The sequence below is a fragment of the Nyctereutes procyonoides genome, unplaced genomic scaffold, assembly GCF_905146905.1.
Source record: "Nyctereutes procyonoides isolate TBG_1078 unplaced genomic scaffold, NYPRO_anot_genome, whole genome shotgun sequence".
In the NCBI taxonomy this organism is placed as follows: Eukaryota; Metazoa; Chordata; class Mammalia; order Carnivora; family Canidae; genus Nyctereutes; species Nyctereutes procyonoides.
In genome coordinates, this window is record NW_026575049.1 from 55132395 (window position 1) to 55145931 (window position 13537).

Sequence of the window (13537 nt, forward strand, 5' to 3'; positions counted from 1 at the left end):
TATTTATAATTCTTCATTGAGTAATTAGGAATAAAAGTAATTTTGCTGTTTGAAATGAACTGGATTGTGATAGTTATAATATAACTTTTAATAACCATATCTTTAATACATTTCTAGAAAGTGTGCAATGTTAACACAAAAAAAGCTAATAGACTACTATTGGAATTTTTCCACTGAATTAACATTATGGACTTTTAACAAATGCCCTAATTAAGTAGAGTTTCTAATGGGAATGTGGCCTAAATTAAAATCAAGGAAAATGTTCAATATGCTTAAAACCTCCAGGGGAAATTTGGAAGTCTCCTGCAACCATACTTTTATGAAAGCCTCGTGTTTCTTTTCTCTTTGAACCAAATTTGTTGTATTTATATTGAGTGCTCTACCGTTGATTTTTCTCTTGACTAAAGTGATATAACCTTTGGAAATGATAGAGATATAAAAGACACAGATCCTAGAGAGGTAATGACAAAAAGGTAAAATGTTCATAAGCCTCAACTTGATATAACCTTTTTGCAAACAGCCAGAAGAACTTCAGCATTCTTGTCTTGCATAATGCCCAATGTGGAATATATGTTGGAATACATAGTTATGAAAATTGGAATTTTTACCTTACTTATCCTAGAATAAATTAGAATGGTTGAACGCTTTCATATTTATATAGATGTAGAAAAATATGCAATTCTATCAACTTAGTTTGACTCAGTGATAATTCAGCAAGCAACCAGTAAATTGTTAACAGGATGACAATAATTAGGAAACTGTATTATTTGAGGAATGATGAGTGAAGGAAATGGGGCTGTTTAGAGAAGTAAGGAATTACAGAGATTATGCAGTTACCTTCAAAAATTAGAAAATTGTCATGAAGGTGGGTAGTAGTCTTTGTTGTTCCAGTAGGCAATGGTCTAATTGATGTAAATAATAGGAAGACAAGGTTTAACACAGCATAGGGAAAAGCTTTTTCACAATTAGCACATAGCTGTGCTTTTTCACAACAATGCAAGGGACTTTAACTGGGACTCTACCCACATGAGCAGGGTAAAATTGTCCCTGAAAGTTTGGTCTTTAAAGAGAGAAAGAATGATCATCTGCCTAGTTCAGACGGGACTTAAAACTAGGCAGAAGTGGATTGGAAGGTTAGAACTGGTAATTGCTAAAGTCCTTTCTATTCTTGGAGTCTTTTCTTCTACACACATACAACTCTGTAGAATTTTCATGGGGAATGCAAATCTCATTGCAAGAGTAATTTATTTTTTCAGTTGAAGTAGATAGTTCTATTGTATCCTCCTTTTGCCAGATTTTAGCTAAGTCAAATCACTTCTGTGTATGTCAATTTGATAGAATGTCAGGATTTTAGTTAACATATTTGAGCACAAAAACAGGCTCACCTCAAGAAATGTAAATTCATTGAGAAAAACACAAAAATCCTTTTTTATGTGGGATCCCTCATAAAAAACCTAAAAGTTGCTCCACATTCCAAAGGATATGAGATGATCAGAACCTAGTGGAAGTTGTTCTTACTGTACAGTTACCTGGATAATTTCTTCATTCTAGAACCTTTCTGATCCTTGGTCTATGCTTACTATGAAGCCTCAGCTAGTCTGACTCAGCTTCTTTTCTGGGTCCTTTGGCTATAGCTACCACTAGTTTACATTATCTTTATCAAATTCATAATCCTCCAAACATGGAATCTAAGTTGGACACCATTATTCCTTTGACCAGAGCTTTTCCATCAGAACACTGTATTGAGAACTGGCTAATCTGTGGTTTAGATTGACTGCCTTTGAATCAAAAGCCAATCCAGGACAAGCAGTTATGATCATGTGTGCCTCATAGTTCTACCACAGCTATTAATTGAGATGCATCTCTTAGAAGCTCTGGAAATGGCAAGCATACCGAGGTTGGGTGCAAGAGTAATCCATTTCCTATTTTGAAGTGTGTGCTTCTATGTCTCATATGTTGCATATGATGCTTAAAAAGGGTAAGAGGACTAATTTTTTATTATTGCCTCTTGATATCTAGTAAGCTATCTTGCAGGTATTATGCACATATATGTTCAGAATAAATATGTGACTAAGTTATAAACCCTACAGGGTTTGATCAAATTGAATAAACTATTTTGAGTGTGTAGGACATGGTGATAGACATTCTAACTAGATTTTATGAATTCTTGGGATGCCTGGGTGGCTCAGCGGTTGAGCACCTGCCTCTGGCTCAGGTCATGATCCCGGAGTTCCGAGATCAAGTCCCACATCAAGCTCCCTGAGAGGAGCCTGCTTCTCCCTCTGCCTGAGTCTCTGCCGTCTCTCTGTGTCTCATGAATAAATAAATACAATCTTTTTAAGGAAAGATTTTATGAATTCTTACTCTCTATTTATGAAATATAAATTCTATATCTGTATTCTAATTCAGATTTAATTAATACTAAGTCTTTGAATTCCTTTTTTTTAAAAAAATTATACTTACTTTCTATTCCAGGAAGGGTTTAAGATAGCTTGCAACATTTTCTAAAATATAACAAGATACACATTTAAAGTGAGATGACATAGGAAAGTATGGATTGGTGAAAAATAGAAAAAGGTTTAGAAATGAAAATGGGCAGAAGTTGTAAAATGTAGAACAATAAGATGCTTCTAAATATTCTAGGAAAATCTTGCCTGCCATATTACTCTGAGTGTCATTTGATTTAACAAAACAATTACCAATGTAGAGTAAAACTATTCTCAGAATTCAGAGCAGGGTCTTCACGACAAGATCACAGAGTGACCTTCTCAAAACTAACCTTAAAGAAATCCTTAAGTATTATATTATCCTTGATGTCTCCATTGAATAACCTTTCCATTGGTTTAATTATATCTCCAATCAGTCTTTTATTTCTTTCTTACAGTTTGTGTTTTGTTTATTTTTGAAAGATAATGTAAATAAATTTAAAGAAACTGACCATACTGTGATACTATATCAAATAAATAACAGCTTAGCTCTATAAATTACTTCCTCCTTGACAAAACTGCAGAATTACACATGGTGTTACTCTTGCTGAACCCTAGAATGCCTCTTTCAAATATGAGCCTGTTCATAATGACACTTGATGCTCCAAGTTCTTCCACAATAAACATTGAACACCCACTTCTCTCTTTGCATAGCTATTTTTCTTTTAATTATTCACAATGTTAAAATATTAGGTAATTTATGTAGCAGCAAGGAGTGTACTTTCCAATCCAGGAGTATGCCTCAGAAAAGCATGTAGATACTTTTCTCTGGAACTGAGTTTGCAGTATTTTTTTTTATTGTATACCCAAATACTTGAGCAGATAATTCTCCTAGCAAGTAGTTTCTTTGCTTCATGAAATTAATAACAAAATGTTATTTGAAACACATGTGAAACCCATAACATGATAGCAATAGGGAAGCAGAGAAAGGAAGTGGGGTTATCTACACTGGGTGGTATGGCCTCTACTCAGGAGGCTTTGAGGAAGGACAGCAGGTGGGGACTTAAGCAATTTTTCCTTTTGATTTTTTTTTTCTACACTATTTTTATGTCATCATGCAGAAATGCTTTGAAAATTATGGAGATCCCTGGGTGGCTCAGCGACTTGGCCCCTGCCTTCAGCCCAGGGCGTGATCCTGGAGTCCAGGGATTGAGTCCCGCCTCAGGCTCCCTGCATGGAGCCCGCTTCTCTCTCAGCCTCCCTCTCCCTCTGTGTGTGTCTCATGAATAAATAAATAAAATCTTTTAAATAAATAAATGAAATCTTAAAATCATGGCAAGACATTGAACTTGTGATATGTTATTATAAATTATTTCTTAAATGCAGTTTTAAAGTGACTACTACTAATGGATTTAGTAAAACATCTCCTACCTCTACCCTGCTTCAGAAAAAAACCTGTAGATCTTTCAGATTTAACTTAGACAAAGTCCTTTTTTATGGTTTTTTTTATTCCGCCATTATTTTTGAGACAAATTCTCTTCTTGATGTTACCCATTTGTGGCAACCAGAATTCTCTTAGTCTTTCAGCCTTGAAATCTGAGTGGCATTTTTTTCCCTTTTTTCATTTTCCTCTTCATGGTGATCTCTGATCTCTACTAATTATCAGAGATTCTACCCTTTTTTTTTTGTTAAAATATGTCCCTATCCCACTCCCTTCTTCTCATTTTCCCAACGTTCTAGCTCAGATTCTTATTACCTGTAGTATTCTTTTTAGCTTTCTAACCTAAAAAAGTCAGCAATTCCAAGTAAAAGGACAACATTGAACCTAGTTTCTGAATTAGGGAGTGATTTTCATTAAACTTATAACCACTGGAAAAGGATAGAAACCCATCAATTGATAGGCACTACTAATTTTTACCGAGCCAGCCTGCCTTGGTCCAGCAAAATAAGGTCTCTAAGAAATAGGGAATTCACTTTGTTATTCCTTTAGTTGCTGGAGGTACTTCTGGGCATAACCAGATTAGCCTTTCTTTATCCTTAAGACTATTTGGATATCCTACTTCCCGAAAAAAAATGGGCAGATAGTTGAAGTCTGGACTGATACGAACCCTTGTAATTCTCATATGTGTCATCCTCTCAAGTTAGGATCTGTCATAGCTAAGATAAGAAACTTGAAAGGAGGACTCCGGGGATTGTGGGTTTAATAAACTTGGTCTATTGAAATTGTCAGAAAGCCATTCATTAGAAATAGAAGATCCTACATTAGTCCAGCAGAGCCCCACTATGTATTAAAAATGATTCAGGCCAATTCCAGGATCTTTAAACTTGTCTTTTTAATATAGACAGTGGATTAGCTTTAACGTCCCACAGGACAGGTAATCAGGGCATGCACAAGAGGCTCTTGTCAAACCAAAACTGCCAGTTCTTTTAACTCTTTCACCTTATGTCAATGGATACCTAATTTTAGTATAATTATGAAAATAGGTCCTTTTTGCTTAGGTAATGGCTCTCCCCATTACCGGTGCCTCACTCCTCAAAAATCATTTACAGAGCACTTTTCATTGTATTATAAGATACTATCTAAAATACCTGGACTTGGCACAGTGCTGGTGTCCATACACAAACCTCAGTGGATGGGAATAAGTTAGACAAACCATACTTATCTTATTTAACTTAAATTTTAACAAATCATGCATATATGGGGATAGGTTTATTAAATCCTATTACAGGACTTAGAGTGAATAAAACATCAAAATACAAGTTTTAAAGTTCTATGATAAGCAAAAGTATAAAATAGGTTAAACACAGTATGACAGTACAGCCCTACAGAGACACACCAAGTTGTTAGTATCTGTCCTCAGGTCTTGAGCACATGCTTCTTCAAAATTCCTTGGGGCTAATCTTTACTACTTTCTAATACTTTGTCCATAGGGCTTGGCTCTGTCCACTATCACATATGCAAGCCCATAGACATGATAATACCTGACAAGTCATTTTCCAAAATGAGTATTTAGTCTAATAAACATCCATGAAAAGAGGAGGAGCACCTATGAAATATTTCAGGGAATCTATGTAGTCCAAAGTATTTTGAAATTCACTGCTAGTGAGAAATGCAGATATGCTGTTTAGCATAGAATGAATGTGCATCAATAACAAATGTATAAATCCCCAACCTTACTGCGACTGCATGTGTGCGTGTTCCCATACATAAAAACATTCATAAATACACTTCCCAAAGGACAGATTTTTAAAATAGCAGTGTCTGGACCAATATCAAGAAACAGAAATAGTTCTCTATAGTTAGCAAAATGTGCTTGGACACTTACCCACAAAGGTGATAAGGTTTACATTATTAGACTTTTCTTGGTCATCTTCTGTCTTTATACTAAGTCCAGAGGTCTGTGAGTGTTTATGAAATGGGGGCCTGTGACAAGCCTATTTTAAACAACAGCATTGTCTGCCTCTGGCTGGGTTATCATCTGGTTATAGAGATAAATAGCTGAAGCTTTGAAATGTGCCTTTTATCCCCTGCCTGTAGTCATAACTCCTCTTTAAATCTAGAATTTCCAAATTTTCCTCTGTAAGTAGAATAAAGATGACAGGAGCGTTTACCATCTTCATATCCACATAGTAATGCATGGGGCTAATTACAAGGTCTGAATAGATCTATCTCTATCAATGATCACTAAATAGAACTAAACAAATAAGTCCAATAAAAATATTAGAGAATAAAAGAAAAAAAGGGCCAGCCTGAAAAATCATAAGGACCTTTGAATACTAAACTGAACTTTGAAAACAACCTATTAGAGGTACCAGAAGACTTATTTGGAAATCTGTATGAAGCCCTGACCAGAAAGCAGAAAGCATGAAGGCTAAAACAAAGGATAAATAAGTATAAGAAAGGAAGACAGACAGATGAAATGTTGATAATAGAATGAAATAAAAAATGATATGGAAGACTGAAAAGAAAGCAGAATAGTGAGATCCCTGGGTGGCTCAGTGGTTTAGCGCCGCCTTCAGCCCAGGGCGTAATCCTGGAGTCCCGGGATCGAGTCCCACATCGGGCTCCCAGCATGGAGCCTGCTTCTCCCTCTGCCTGTGTCTCTGCCTCTCTCTCCTCTCTCTCTGACTATCATGAATAAATAATTTTAAAAATTAAAAAAAAAGAATAGTAACTTCTGAATGTGCATTGGAGGTCATAATAATAATAATAAAAAACCCTACAATTCTTACCTCTTCATAGACAAAATTCAGGCAGAATTTCTTCCAGTATTTGATATCACTTCAAACAATGAACAGGACTGTTGTCTTTCACTCCAGAATGACTAAACTAATTACACAGTAGAAACATAAAATGGAGAAATTGTGTTCATTGTGCCATAAGATGGACAAATTCAATGGCTTCCCTTCATAAAACTGAACTATATTCAGTAATTACTGAATTTTCTTATCAAAGAATGCAAATGTTGGTTTTATACTTGTGTCCAGTGTCTTGATGATTTATCTGAGTTAATGCTATGAATTGCTTAGAACAGTGCCTAATATGAAGTATGTATTCAGGATATAATGTAAATTATAATGTAAATAATAATTTTTTTTTTAGGATTTTTATTTTTAAGTAATCTCTGCACCCAGTATGAGTCTTGAACTCACAACCCAGGATCAAGAGTTGCATTCTCTTCCAATTGAACCAGCCAGGCACCCCTGCTGTTTATATAATTTTCATTTTTCCTTTGTATTTCTACTAATGGTCTTTTAATTGCCTTTTTTAAAATTATTGACTTTGGGGTTTTAGTGTATATTATTTAAGTTCATGCAGTCTACCTTCAAATGACCTCATACCAGTTCATGTATAATATAAGAGCCTTAGAACAGTTTACTTTCTCTCCTCTGGGCCTTTTGCTATTTTATACTTTAAATATCTGCATATGTTATTCTTTTGTTTAAAGAGTCTATTCTACAAAGATTTAAATAAAAATAAAAATCCTATTACCTTTGCTAAACAGTTAACATTTTCAGTATTCTTTATTCTTTCAGCAGATCCATATTTTTTTCACTTGGTATCATTTTCCTTTCACCTTAATGGCTTCTTTTAACAGTTCTTTGATCTGTCAGTGATGAATTCTTTCAGCTTTCATATTTATTAAAAATGGTATTTCATCTTCATTTTGAAAAACACTGTTAAGTGTACACTTAAAAGTTGTAAAAACCTTTCAGTGTTGTAAAGATGTTGCTTCATTTGCTTTGCTTCTCTTAAGAAATATACTATCAATGCTCAATGAACTTCTTGAATCTGTGGGTGTCTATTTCTCATAAATTGGAAAATTTTATCAGTTGTTTCTAGAAATATTTTCTGTGCCTCACTTCTCTGTTCTTTTTCAAGGACTACAAAAATTATACATATATTAGACTAATTTGTCTCCTAGCTTTCTAATACTGTGTTCATTTTGTTCTGTTTTTACCTCTGTGTTTTATTTTGAAGAGTTCCATTTACCATATTTAATTTTTTTTATCTAAATTCAACTAGCCAACATATAGTACATCATTAGTCTCAGATGTAGTGTTCAATAATTCATCAGTTGCATATAACACCCAGTGCTCATCACATTTCATGCCCTCATTAATGCCCATCACCCAATTACCCCGTCCCCCACCTACCCTTCCTCAGCAACCCACAGTTTGTTTCCTGGAGTTAAGGATCTGTCATAGTTTTCCTCCCTCCCTGATGATTTCCCCTTCAGTTTTCCTTCCCTTACCCTATAATCCTCAATGCTGTTTCTTCTATTCCACATCTGATAATTATTTTTCTCTGTTTGGCTTATTTCGCTAAGCATGATATCCTCCAGTTCCATCCAGATCAAGGTAAATGGTAAGTATATATCCTTTCTGATGACTGAGTAATATTCCATTGTGTGTACATATATATATATATATACCACATCTTATTTATCCATTCATCTGTCGATGAATGGCTCTTAGCTTTTTCCACAATCTTGCTGTTGTGCACTTTGTATCTATGAACACTGGGGTGCAGATGCCCCTTCGAATCACTACATTTGTATCTTTGGGGTAAATAGTGCAGTTGCTGGGTCATTAGGGTAGCTCTATTTTTAGCTTCTTGAAGAACCTCTGTTTTCCAGAGTGGCTGTACCAGTTTGCATTCCCTCCAACAGTATAAGAGGGTTCCCCTTTCTCTGCATCCTCACCAACATTGGTTGTTTCTTGTCTTATTAATTTTAGCCATTCTGACTGGGGTAAAGTGGTATCTCATTGTGGTTTTGATCTGTATTTCTCTGGTCAAGTGATATGGAACTTTTTTTTTATGTGCTGTTGCCCATTTGTCTTCTCTGAAGAAATGTCTGTTCATGCCTTCTGCCCAATATACTATGTTTTCTAGTGTCTGATCGATTATTAATCTCATTCAGTGTATTTTGCATCTATGACCTTTTATTTTCCATCTCTAGAAGTTTAATGTGATGGTCATTTGGAAGTTCATGTCTTTATAAAATGTCTATCATTTCCTCCAGCTTTTTTGAAAATACAATTAAAACAAAATTTTTAAATTTCTTTGTCTACTAAGTCTGTAACAATTGTGAGTTCCAGTTTGCTTTCAGTATGACAGATTTTTCTCCTCATTGTATTTTGCTGCTTCTTTTCACTTTGACAATTTTCAATATAACACCAGAAACTAAAAATTTTATATTTGGGGGAAGATATTAATATTCTATAGTTCTAAGATGAAGTTAAGTTAGTTGGAATCAATTTGATCATTTCAGGTACCCCTTTTAAGAGTTGTTAGTACCCGCACAGTATTAAGTCTGGGGATAATTATTCCCCACTACTGAGGCAAAACCCTTTAGTATCCTTTACCCAATACCACGCAGATGATAGTTTTCCAATCTGGCTTCAGAGACCCAGCACCATACCTGGTCTTGTGTAAGCTTTCAGTCCTCCCCTCAAATGCTTTTGGGTAATCCTTTCCCTGGCTCCAGATAAGTTTCTCACACACAAGTCCTCATGAGTACTCTGAAGATCACTTAAGGAAAAGCCTCTGCAATCTCGTGTATTCTCTTAACATCAGGGATTAGCAAAGGGTCAGATAGAAATGTCTTAGGCTTTGTAAGCAACATATACACTCTGTCACATATTTTACTTTTTCTTTATATTCTTTAATATAAAGAGATATGAAGACCATTCTTAGTACATGAGCTATATGAAAACAGTCTGTGGGCTGGATTTGGCATTCGGGCTGTAGTTTCCCAATCTTTGACCATGCAGATTTCTCCTGTTACTCTGATCGACACATTTGAGCTACCTTAATTCCCTGGACTCTTCAGCTTCTTCACTTCAATGGGGGAGTCCACCAGGTGCCACCGGCTCACCTTCTTCCTGTTGTGTCTTGGACATCGTCACAAGGCAGTAAGTGGAACTGTAGGACTCTCATGTATTTCTTCTCTTTTAGGCACTTCTGTTCAGAGTTGCTTGATGTCCAATGTTTTAGAAACCATTGGTTCATATGTTTTATCTGGTTTTTTAGTCCTTTGAAGAGAGAGAATAAATCCAATCCCTATTATTCCACCTTTGCTCGAAGTAAAGTTCAAGCATAAACGTGTTATATTTCCCTCAATTTATTCTTGTTAATGGTTTTTCTATAAATGGGTGTCATAATCAAAATACAGAAAGATTTAAGTGTTTCTAAAGGTCACTTTTAAGTTCCCCTTATCAAACTCATAGCCCAGGAGTAGTAAATCTATTTGTCTTTTATATTTTTTATATTTGGTGGGGGTTGTTTGTTTGTTTGTGTTTTATTTTCCCCTCACTGTTTATCTTTCTGAGCTTTTCATTTTATGATTATATTCATTAATTTGTCTTTGCCAGTACATTGTCAGTTCTACTTCTGGAAGTGTTAGCCAACTGAGGCGTCAAATGTTAAAAACAGAAAACAAAGGACTACAAAATATAGAAGGAGAACCAGAAAAAGAGGGGGGAAGGGAAGGAATAAAGAAATAAAACTTTCTCTCAGTCCTTGGCAGTTTGGATTTATTGGCTTCTTGAAACTTGTCTAGCTACTAAAAAGACAAACATTGTTCTAAATCTCTTCCTTCTAGGTAATATTTATTACTGTTAAAAGTACTAAAATTACTTTTATCTGGATGTTCTGAAATATTACTGTACTGTTTCTAGTTTGTTGTTTTTATTCATTTAACACTTGTAATGCTTTAATATCATAGGATTCCTGCCTTCCCTCAGGTCCGGGAAAATTTACTACTCTTTGTTTGAATATGAGATCTTTTTCTTTCAATTTCCCCCTTTTAAAAACTTCTACTTAACAGATGGCAGGAAATCCAAATTTATCCTCCATTTCTCTTAATGTTTCTTTTAGATCTTCCATCTCTTTGCCCTTGTGTGTTTCATGCTAAGATAACTTCTCGATATGCTCTTCTAGCTAAAGAATTTGTTTTGTTTTGCATAGTATTGCTGTCTAGTGCACTTAGTGATATCTTTAGTTTAAAATTTCCATTTTTCTATCCAAAATCTCCTCTTAGACTAAAGCCTATGTTAATTTCCTGCAAGTGCTGTTTTTTCGACCTTCTGAACATATTAATTACACCCATTTTATTACCAATTAAACTTTGAATTTGTTTTCTCTGTCATGATGTTGGCATTTATTCATATGTGCTTATTTATGACCATGTACTAATCTGTAATGGGTATTTCCTATTATCTGTTGTAGATAAGCAACTTACTTGGGGGAAGAGGAATGAAGTTTTTCTGTAGCTTGTCCTGGGAATTGTTTTGGAGAATGAGATTTATAGATAAGTGAGATACTCAGACACCTATTCTTTTCTGGTATGGCTGCTCCAGAAAACTGCCAAGTTCACACATCTTCTTTTTCAATTGAGAAGAATTAATCTTATTTTTGTTGCTTTAACTAAGAAGAGGCAGGAAGATAAAACAAGTTAAACATATTTACTGAAATTTCAGTAGTGTATTTTTTTTCTTAATGAAATTATGTTATATGAACTCTGGGTCTTGTCTGCTTCTAGCATTCACTACTCTCAGGCATAGAGCACCTTGATGTCATTTCTTCTTACATTTTAAGATATGACCTCATTCTTCACCCTATCTCATCTGCTTTGTATTTTTAGGGGCTCCACAAAGTTTCTGGTTTGCTGCTCAATTATAAACATTGTTTTGTATGGGAGTATATATTTTAATGAATCTTCTATCATTTTAGACAATTTAGTATGAGAATAGATGACATGTATATGATTACTGCACCATCTTGAATCAGAAGTTTATTTTTTTATTCTCAGATTTCCAAACTTCATCTTAATCTTGTGAATCTGTTGGGAGTTATTCTATAATTACTTCATCTATTAGTATCCCTGGCATTGTGGAACATCTGGATAATGTAGGATTCTGTCAACAATTCTGCAAATTCAGGCTTTGGGATCCATTTCCTACCAAGAATTTGTTTAGAAAAAAAAGAATATTAAAATATTACCGTATCTGTTAGATTTTTAAATTATCTGTAGATACAGTTGCAATTCAAATACTTAAAGGGATTGGATCAGATTTTGGGGGGCACAATAAATTTATCATTGCTCTGTAATTCAAAGCTCACTAATCCCTCTCTTGTTTATACCTGCTCTGTTGATTCACTAAAATTTAGTGTGGAATGCCCAGTAGACCAGTCACCAGACAACAAAGTATAAAAGGGCACTTAGCAGAAGTGGGACAGCACTCTTAGGAATCTCTCAGGATATTACATTGGTTCCAGTGGACAAGTGTTTACTTAGCTCTTCTAAGTCTGCTTACTGTTCATTAATTGTGATAGTACTGGTAGTTCGTTTTTTCTAAAGCAAAACAGAAAACATACACATGTAAGGAATTAAGTTCCAAGAAAGGTAATTTCTGGATTACATTAGAATTTTTTTACCAACAAAATATTCCCAAATATCACCATTTATGACAAGTGTAAGTTCCAAATTTCTCTATTTATACTTAACATATGTCCCAGTTATTACTACCAAAATGTTTTCCTGTGAATTATGGAATCAATTAAATAAACAGTAGATACTTTTTGAAATGCTACAATGTGTAAGATATTTTACAGGAGGCAAAGTTGAACAGGATAAATTATCCTCAAATTGTGACAAGGCAGCTGTGGAGAAACAATGCGGACATGACTAATAGCATTATAAGACAAAATAATTAAAATCCAAAATAGCATGTGAAACATTACTCAAAGGACCTAGCAGGACATAGGTCATATGAGTTAAGAGAATGATGTGATCACTGAACATTGGTTAGTCTGGAAATTTCCTGGAGGAGACTTAAGTTGTATCTCCATGAACAAATCAATTCAGAAGACGGGGATGCACACTTCAGATAAAAGTTATCTCTGCAGGGTAACTTGGTTGTCAGAAACCAGACCTGTTTGATGATAAAGGAGTGGGACAGCCTAGATGTACTTCATAGCTTATAATGGGTAATAATAGTAGGGGAAAAGACAGAAAGGAGAATTGGGGTTCTGAAAGCAGACTATGTAATTTAAATGCTAGACTATGTATGACTTAATTTTATAAGTTGACATCTTGATTAACTGTATGGGGCAGAAATGTAACTTCATAGTCAGACCAGGCAAAGTTTAAAGGAAGTAACATGAATATATTTTGGTAAATGGATATGTGGCAACTAGGAAGGTCCATAATTTTTAATTCTTGTAAATTAATCTCATGCATGTGCTGGTTTCTGTAGATACACTACCTAATAATGTAGCTAATGACCTCATGGGACATACATGTAAGAATTAAATTTAGAGGAAGTGGCTTAAAGGAAGCACTGAGGTAATAGGACTCATGAAGGCACAGAGGCTGAAAAGAGTTAGCCAAGTTTGCTTGGTATGCAGGTGAAGTAGTGGCTGGGAGGGCTAACATTACATGTCAACATGACTGGGCGAAGGGATGCCCAAACAGCCATTGAGACATTATTTCTAGGTGTGTCTGTGAGGGAGTGGGCAAAAAAGATGAGCATTCGAATTGGTAAACCGAGGAAAGAAGAGCCATCCTCACTAATGTGAGTGGGCATCATTCCAGCTCTTGAGG